The sequence below is a fragment of the Rhipicephalus sanguineus genome, chromosome 4, assembly GCF_013339695.2.
Source record: "Rhipicephalus sanguineus isolate Rsan-2018 chromosome 4, BIME_Rsan_1.4, whole genome shotgun sequence".
Taxonomy (NCBI): domain Eukaryota; kingdom Metazoa; phylum Arthropoda; class Arachnida; order Ixodida; family Ixodidae; genus Rhipicephalus; species Rhipicephalus sanguineus.
This window is the reverse complement of record NC_051179.1, coordinates 209241174-209250619: the sequence shown is the minus strand read 5'-3', so window position 1 is coordinate 209250619 and position 9446 is coordinate 209241174. Positions and strand designations below refer to the sequence as shown.

The following is a 9446-nucleotide window of genomic DNA, read 5'->3' as shown; positions in this document are numbered from 1 at the left end:
TAGAATGTTTCCCCTTTCCGCATTTTAATGAAACTGTACCATACGAAGGATGGAGTCACGTCATTACACTTTCATTTGTAAAACAAGGGCACCGCTTAAGCATCTGATTGTGATAGCGTGAATTAGTGTGTTCTGACAGCGTTATAGGACGGTCACGTATAGTTGGGACTCGCGAAGAGCAGTGTCGATTTCATGCAGTACAGTTCTCAATCGTCCAGGATTACGTCCCTTTGGTCCATCCGATCAGGTGATAGACTTCGCTGGCCAACCACCTTCGCAACGTGAATTAGAGCTCTCTTATTTTGTTTGAACGACTTGGCTGTGCTCACCATCCAAAATAATGCTTCATTAACGATCAGATACCTGAGCTCAGTTTTCCTGCACGCTACTGAAATTATAGCACTCAAAAAACGCGCTCGTAGACAATGGAGAATGTAAGAACGAACCCCTGCTCATGTGGAGGTGAGTTTATTTAATACTTTTTATTCAGTGTCATGAAATTCTGTTGCGAGGCGTGATCCAATACGTGTGAAGTGGCTACACCAAACAAGCAAATAAAAAAATGTTTATTTTTCTTTTCTCACAGCAACACAAAATCCATGGTGCATACTTATAAATTAAAAGCACTAATACGACAGGGACAAGAAAGGGCACAACACGAGCGCTTACTCACAATTGGAGGTTTTATCGCACCATAGGAAAATCTATAAGTATGAACCAGTTGCAACATGCTCGCCTTTCCGTTTTAGCCGTGGTACAGCCACTAAAGGATACGTTTTCGCCAAGCAGCTTGACGAGGGGACTTTTGATAACAATAACAGAAAAAAAAATGTTTAAAAGCGTCACTGAATCGTGGGGGACGCACAATGTTATGGCAGCAGTTTGTTAAAGAGCTCAGTCGGTGATTGAAAAGTCCAGGAACAGAGCTTCAACGCAATTCCTCCGCGACAGCAACACCGACAAAGTGCAATGAGCCAGGCGCGAGGTCTTCACTGAACGCGATAGTTATACACAAATATCTCTAATTTCTGGCACCCCACTTGACTATACTGTGACAGGCTATCTGCAGCGAGTCGATCAATACGCATTGACGCTTTCCCTGACGACAATGCTTCCTCCACCGGGCTCCATTAACACCATCTTCGGCATTTGGTCCCGCCTACTCAGAAATTCCACGTATTCAAACAGGCAGCACAGGATCTGGCTCTGGAAGGAGAAAATAAGACCAAAGACAGCAAGTGAGAACGTCAGAACAGAACGTTGAAAATTCTCAATTTCTCCCTATTTTGTAACGCCAACATCCACATTTACATTTATGTCGCAACTAAAAAGGCTGCTTATTTACTTAAGTGGTAAACAGATTAGTAGGTGTCTTGTTTCGCTTGACTGTTAGAATGGAAATATGAGACATTAAAAGTTAAAGGTGGTTATTTTTTATCTTCACACATGATAGCTAGGACCAGAAATGTTAGTTTTCCTGAAATGTGGAAGGCTTAGCTGAACAGTCAAGAACATATTGCTGTAAAGTTTAGAAGTGCAAAAAAAAGAAAAAAAGATTAAGGCAGCTTGGCACTTGGGGTGCCAAGCCTGAAGGAAGTGCAGAGCTGGGCAGCCGTCTTTGTTTTTTTTATTTTTCTTTCTTCCTCTGTTTCTTTGTTTTTCTCTCATCTCTGTTTTTTCTGTCTTTTTTGTCTGTGCTTATTCCTATTTTTTCTTTCTTCTTTATTTCCATGTCTTTCTTTTTCATAATTAAGGTTTTATATTGACACCGTAAACGCTTCTTTATTTAAAGAACAAAACTCCTGGCTGGTACAGCAGTTATAATTTGCACAAGGGCAGTTGGTGGATATGTTTTCTTACACAGTGCTTATTCTTATTTATTTGCAAACCTTTTTGGTGCTCGATGATGACTATAAAGACCACGCTTTTGAGCCCGTAATGACGTATGTAAGAATCAGCCACTCAGTGCTGAAAATGCCTTAGGTAAGACCGGGAAACCATTTCATATTTTTAAACCAGAAAGTAGGAACAGGTTACTAAGCAAAAACTGAAATAACATAATGTTCAGGAAAGTAAGAGACGTTTAAAAAACTAGGCCTGGGAGTTGCCAGTGCACGCAGTATTCCAATCTTACTGGGGCAACACGATTAGCTGGACTCACCTTTATGACTAGTCTCATGATGACCCAAGTGAAGTGAAGAAATTGTCTAACTGTCTGCAAGACATAACAAAAAAATTGTTATCGTTATTTGCGTGCCGTTATTCTTTAGACCGGTACTTGCCTTACTTGAAGGCAGATAATAGTAACTGCATGCTGGGGTTTTGTGTGCCAGAACCGCGATATGTTTAAGAGGCATACCGTAGTGGGGAAACCACAATAATTTCGTCGTCCTGCGGTTCTTTAACGTGCACCCAATTCTAGGCAGACGGGTGTTCTTTCGATTTTGCTCCACTCGAAATGACGGGAATCGAACCCGTGCCCTCGAGCCTAGCAGCGCTACACCTTACGTGCTAAGCTACGACGGTATTAGAGTCGTATGACTACGCTTAATAACCAATATAAAGACACATAGAAATGTTAATGCAAAGAAGGGCCCATATTATTATTCTTGCGGGGAATCAGTTTATTATCAAAATGGCAACACGCGCACGTTAATAACAAAGACAACTGGCACGCCTAAGTTAAAAGGGCAGAGGAGAGAAGAAGAAACCCATGCAATAAATGTAACACTCATTGATTGGTGCAAAATTGTAATAACATTCAAGACATTTCGAATGGTTTCGTCACGCCTTGAAGCAACATTGATATAAATAAATCGGCAAAACCGAAGGTGACAACCATGGGTGGCAATAAGTATTAGCTAAAAGCATCATCTTGTATTCATAAGGGTGGCTTGTTGGGCTAGTGGGTACATTGTACAAGATAAAGGAAATGTCAACAGCACAGAAAGAAAACGGGAAATTTCAGACAAGAAAACAGTATCCCTCCCGTTCCTGTCTCTGATTTCCTGTCTAGTCTGTCTACATTTTCTTGTCCGAGTTCATCGGTTTTTTTTTCGTGCTGCTGGCATTTCCTTTACCTCGCATCATCTTGAAGTTTAATAAAATTAGAAAAAAAAAGCCCGTACAACTAGCCCTGCCCTGGTGAAAAGACAAGAGCAACAAGTAACTAATGATATTCGCTACCACGCGAACAGTGGCTAAAGGCGCAGTAACCCAACGTGCCCTGCGCCTGGATTGGCCTGGACAGGCATATGACTGAGTAACGCCGTCGGTCACGACTTCAAATTATAGTAAGCTACGCAAAGGTGGCGGAATAATTTGTGCGGCTTGAAAGAGGACATGTTGCTGAGTAGTTCGCTGATTACTTGAGGACAGACGTTATAACTCGGTTCCAGTATTCTTTGAGTCGTCGTCCACTTGGCACAGCAACTTTTGTGCTTACGTCTTGGAGGTTTCACAAAAAGCAACCGCAACACGTACTGACAACAGCAGCCGCATTGGCTTGCTCTTGTTCATTCGCGAACACGGCGGCCGTGCTGGTATTCTACGTGTTGTCGAACATTTTAGCGCCGGATGTCAATAGTTTGGTTGTTTCCAACGCGTAGCCAGGTGAATTGAAAGATCTTTTTTTTTTCTTTTTGACGAGCTTGATGTAGGGGACAACGTCGCCATTATCCCAGCCAGTCACACTCGGTAGCACGTCATAAAACTTCATCGTCGGAAGCCTTGCGCAAGGCAGTTTCAATGTTTGTAAGCTTCACTATATCACAGCCGTATTTCAGAGAAGTTAATAATAACAGGAAAGAAAAAGTAACGTCACGAAGGTTACAAAATTGCGCCCGCTATACCTCATAATAGGCTTCACCGCAATACATGGTGTTTGTTTGGCTGCTGCACAAAACTATCAAACGTCAGAGCTCGCTTTACAGAACTGGCAATTGAACCAGTGAAACCCTTTGGTTGTAGCCAAAAGATAATAAAGCTAGGAATGCTAGGAAGCGCCTATTGAGGGTTTTAATTTCGGTGTAATAATAATACATTGACGGACAATGATTGAAATGGCACGAAACAAGTCACCGCCAGTCCTGAGTGTGAAATGTTATTGCAGTAGATGTAGGTGAATACATACATACATACATACATACATACATACATACATACATACATACATACATACATACATACATACATACATACATAAATACATACATACATACATACATACATACATACATACATACATACATACATACATACATACATACATACATACATACATACATACATACATCGCTTGGGTCTGATTAATGAGCCTCTCGCTCCTTATACATAAGAAAGCAGAGTTTTGCGGCTGGACCGTTACCAATGATGGATGGAGTGTATTGTCCAGTCACTCTAGTCACTGCCTGATTTCCTCAAAAACGTCGAAACAACCAGACTTCCAACACCAGATGCGTGGATAAGCCGCGTACATGACGCCACCAGCTATTTCGCTTCAGCCATTCATCGCACCCATCACATATTGCCACGCGCGCTCCTTTTTGTATTTCTATGTAACCAGTCCGTCAAGGCCTTTCTCAAACCGCGCCCGAATATTTAGAATCTTCTGATAGGCTTGAGCGCGTTTGCGCGCTGAAGCCATTTGGTGTTTCTCATGCCATTTGGTTATGCCATTTGGTATTTTCTCGGCGCCTGCGATGTGCCAGCGCTTGATGGGCACAGTGCTGGCTGGATTAAAGTGACGGATTTGTCTACCTAGATGACGTCGTCGTCTTCGCTCCCAGCTTTGACGAACAACTCCGACGCGTTGGAACAGTGCTTCAGGCAATCAGGTCATCTGGCCTAACATTAAAACGGGAAAAGTGCAGATTCGTGTACGAAGAGCTCATCTTCCTAGGACACGTTATCATCAACTCTGGAGTCCGCCCTGACGCGCAGAAGACAGCCGCCATCGCTGCATTCCCGCCACCTAGCGACAAAAAGTCTGCTCGGCCTACGGTTTGTCAAAAACTCTGAGCGCCTCGCCGAGCCACTTATTAAACTGACCAAGACTGACGTTGCGATTAAGTGAGAAAAGGCGCACGTCGAAGCATTTCAAGAACGGAAACGACGCCTGCAAACGCCTCGAATATTTGCGCATTTCGACGAATACGCCGATACGGAAATCCACACCGACGCAAGTAGCATAGGTCTCGGCGCCGTCCTTGTGCAGAGGACTGACGGACTGGAAAGAGCTAATGCAAGCCGGTCACTATCCAAGGCGGAAGCCAACTGTTACACAACAGAAAAGGAGTGCCTTGCCATCATCTGGGTAACGTCAAAGGTTCGCACTTAGCTCTACGGCAGGCCCTTCAAAGTTGTGAGCGACCACCGCGCCTTATGTTGGCTAGCTAACTTGAAAGAACCTTCGAGTCGCCTCGCACAGTGGGGCCTTAGACTTCAAGAATTTGGCATTACGATCGTTTAGAAGTCCGGACATAAGCACTCTGACGCCGACTGCTTGTCCGGCGCACCAGTTGATTCATATTTATGAAACGGCGCCACGAAGTAAGACAAAAGTACGAAGGAGCCCACGAAACAACAGAAATTCACACCGACGCAAGCATTGTAGGACTCGGCGTTGATCTGCCGCCGTAGGACGATCTCGACGAGTACAGCTTCTTGGAACCCATAAGTGCCAACGACTTCGCCGAACAACAGTGAAGTGATCCGGAACGGAGAAGCCTGGCAGAGTATTTTGAAGGCAAGACCACCGTTGTACCTAAGGTATTCAGGCGAGGATTGGCGTCATTTTTTTTTGCAGATCGACGTCCTCGTAAAGAACCTCTCGCCGGCCCGAGCCAACTACTTTGTCGTTGTACTTTCGGGGCTGCGACCAGAAGTTCTCCAGACCCTGCACGACGACCCGACGGCTGGCCATCTCGGTGTTTCCCGCATACTCGCGAGGATACAAGGAAAGTACTACTGGCCACGGTTTACCCACGAGGTCGTTCGTTACGTGAGGACATGCCGGGACTGTCAGCCGCGCAAGACACCGCCGACAAGGCCAGCGGGATTTCTCAATCCAATCGATCCACATCGTACACCCTTCCATCAGATCGGGATGAACTTGCTGGGGCCCTTTCCGACGTCGACGTCTGGCAACAGGTGGATCGTCGTAGACACGGACTACCTCACCCGCTACTTCAAAACCAGGGCGCTGCCCAAAGGAGTGCTGCCGAGGTAGTGAAGGTTTTCGTCGAGAGTATGCTACTGCGCCACGGCGCCTCAGTCCTTATCACTGACAGGGGTACGACGTTTACGGCTGAGCTAACGCAACTGACTTCGAAACGCAGTTAGACTAACAACCACCGGAGCACAGCCTACCCCCCACAGACGAATGACCTCACTGAGCGTCTAAGTAAAACCATCGCGGACATCCTGGCTGTGCACGTCGACGTCGAACGCAAGACATGGGACGCCATCCTTCCGTACATAACATTCGCTTACAACACGGCAGTGCAAGAAACAACGCACATGACGCCGTTCAAGCTAGTTTACGGAAGGAGCCCTTCGATGACGCTTGACGCCATGCTGCCAACCGTCAGTGACGAGGACAACCTGGACGTTGCGCTGTACCTTCGGCGCGCCGAAGAAGCCCGACAGCGCGCCCGCCTACGCATCAATAATCAGCAGACGACCGACAGCCGCCGCTACAATCTTCGACGACGTCTCGTGGAATACCAGCCCGGCGACCGTGTTTGGGTCTGGACGCTGATACGCCGACGTGGACTCAGTGAAAAACTTCTTCGGCGATACCTCAGGCCGTACAGGGTTCTTCGACGTCTCGGCGCTCTTGACTACAAGATCATCCCGTACGGCATTACGAACTCCCAGCGGCGCCGCGCACGGCCAGATGTCGTTCATGTCGTGCGTCTTAAGCCGTTTTCTGCGCGTTAGCGAACCTGGGGACTCTACTTTTTGCTTTCTTTGTTATTCTTTGAGTATGCATATTTTCCCTTCCCTGTTTTGTCTTAAGCATCGGGACGATGCTTTTTCCGAGGGGTGCAATGCTCTTTTTTGTATTTCTATGTAACCGGTATGTTACACGTAAAGCCACTGCCTTTCGCAAACCGCGCCTGAATATCTGGGAGTTTCCAGATTATGTTAGGATATTCTGATAGGATTGTGCGAGCAAACGAACTGTGCGAGAACGAAACGCGAATAGTTGAGTTTATTATGGAACTAGCGCGGCCACCAGCGAGAAGACTCGAATATTAGATGCCGCATGCATAAATGCCGGCGCGCCTAGCCGCAGATCAGATTTTTATCGACGACCGACGCTCTGTTCGCCGCTATAAGTTTACAGCGTCTATTGCTTGTAGTTTGACATTTTGTTTCCCGGGCACAGGTTCGCCCAAATAAGGAGTTTCGTCTTGAACACGCCGACTGCTGCCTTCGTCAAAGTCACGACCACGTGACAGTATCGATGAGCCCACACGCCCTATGTTGCAGGTCTGATATGGAGCGTGAGCTGCCTCGAAGTCAACCGCTCTGGGAGTTAGTGCATAAGTGGCGCCGGCCGGCCTGACTATACATATAGAGACGCAACGCATGAAGCTTCCTGCATTCGGTTCCAGGAATTCTATATGCATTCAGTAGTATTCCTGCGGAAAATATAAAATTCCATAATTTTTGTACATTTTCATGTATCTCTGAGGAATCATACGGAATGCATATGCAATTATGAGCATGAGATACACACCGTTTCATTATAGAGAAAATCGCATGCACTCCTACCCACTACCTTAGGCATGAGGAGAGGCGGTGCATGAAGCAACCATCCTTGGTTCTCCTTCGCGCACACGTACAGTCGTCAGCATGCTTAACTCGAACCTTCCGTAGCGTGTCCTGAAATGGTTTGATTGACGTCAGCGCTGCGTAGCTTCGGGTTCTGTTGCCGAGATGTTACCAATGCATGCCGACATACTATCCAAGCGTACCGAGATATCTCGGCAACAGCGTCCAGCGCTTCGCGGCTGCCATCAGTCAAACCAGTCCAGGCGACGCTGCGGAGCGTTCAAGTTAAGCACGCTGACGACTGCACATGGAATGATTCGCGATATGTTCACATAGTCATTGAAATTAATGCGTAGCATTACGGGCAACACGATCAGAAGGTTTCGTTTATACGCGCTTCCAATTGCTAAATCAATATGTTTCTTTTCATCTCATAATTACGATTATTGCGACAGCTATAATCGCATCAGTCATTTCCTAGTAGCGCATTTTCAAGCACAATACACATCTACCAAGATGTGCGATTACTTGATGATTATGAATGTTGATGCACCCTAGAAATTTACCCCATCTATCTGGCTTAATGTTGTAGCGAAATGAAGACCTCGTGTTTACAACTGTTGGGAGGAATTCCACAGTTCTTACCGCAGGTGGTACATCCCGGATTGTGAGTTCAGTTCTCCTTTCCTCGGTCTGTAAAGGAAACATTTCAAGATAGGCAATCGATCTGGTGTATTTCAGTATATAAACAAGGGTTAGCTCATTGCGTTCGCCTGTAAACACAAAAACAGGGAACGTGATATCACGGATAGTTGCTTATCCTCCTGAGTCCCGGGTTAAAGTTAGGTGCACGAATTTTTTCAGACAGTTTAGTATAGCTCGAATAGACCACGTAGTCAAAAAGCGTTAAATTTTAGCTTAGTAAAACTTGGGGTTTGTATGTGGTGCAATGTCCAATATTTTGGACATCACAACTTGAATTGGTCCTGATCTCCAAACTATTTGACATCAGGACCAAATAACACGGCGAAAGTAACGTCGGAACCTGCCTCATGAACTTAAGAATGATAAGCAAGCAAAAGAAAACTTCAGACATGCAAGGCAAATATATTCGACTAAATACGTAGTTTGACTAGAGCGGACGTAGAAGACGCACCACTGCTGAACGCTACCATATTGGACTAGATTCCAGGCACACCGCTGCATTGCTTTTGCCCACACATGACAGAGGGTGCTAGTAGACATTGAAAAACTAAAAAAAAAATAGTTTTTAACAGCAAATAGTGGGTGCTGGGGTTGGAGCAGACGAAAACGAGTTGTCCAATATTTTGGACAATTCTCCATAGCCGGGATTGGATTGGATTGTAAAAACTATTTGCGTCCTGCAGGACGCGCTTAGCTTTATACCTTAGTTCTGCAAAAAAAATAAAAAAAAGAACGCGCACGAGCACCTAATATGCATGATAAAGCACTAGGCTTTTGCATGCGGCTATGAAATAATAGATTGAGGACGTGTGCTATGAGGTATAGCACTGTGCGGAGATAACTCGAGCACTTATGATAGGACAGCGACTCTGACAAAATTTTGTTGCAACTACAGTAGCTGCGGTTTACACTGCAGAGACATTTTAGCATATCAGCAAATGTTAATATACATGACAAAT

At 45.5% G+C, this 9446-nt stretch overlaps 1 long non-coding RNA gene across 1 annotated transcript; it reads right to left on the bottom strand.

The window, feature by feature from the left end:
* Positions 1 to 611: 611 nt before the first annotated feature.
* On the bottom strand, positions 612 to 8484 carry LOC119389182 (uncharacterized). Its single transcript, XR_005183052.1, has 3 exons — positions 8428 to 8484; positions 2162 to 2215; positions 612 to 1206 (listed from the first exon to the last, which is right to left on the bottom strand). It is a non-coding gene; the product is annotated as an uncharacterized LOC119389182 (long non-coding RNA).
* Between the last annotated feature and the right edge of the window lie 962 nt (positions 8485 to 9446).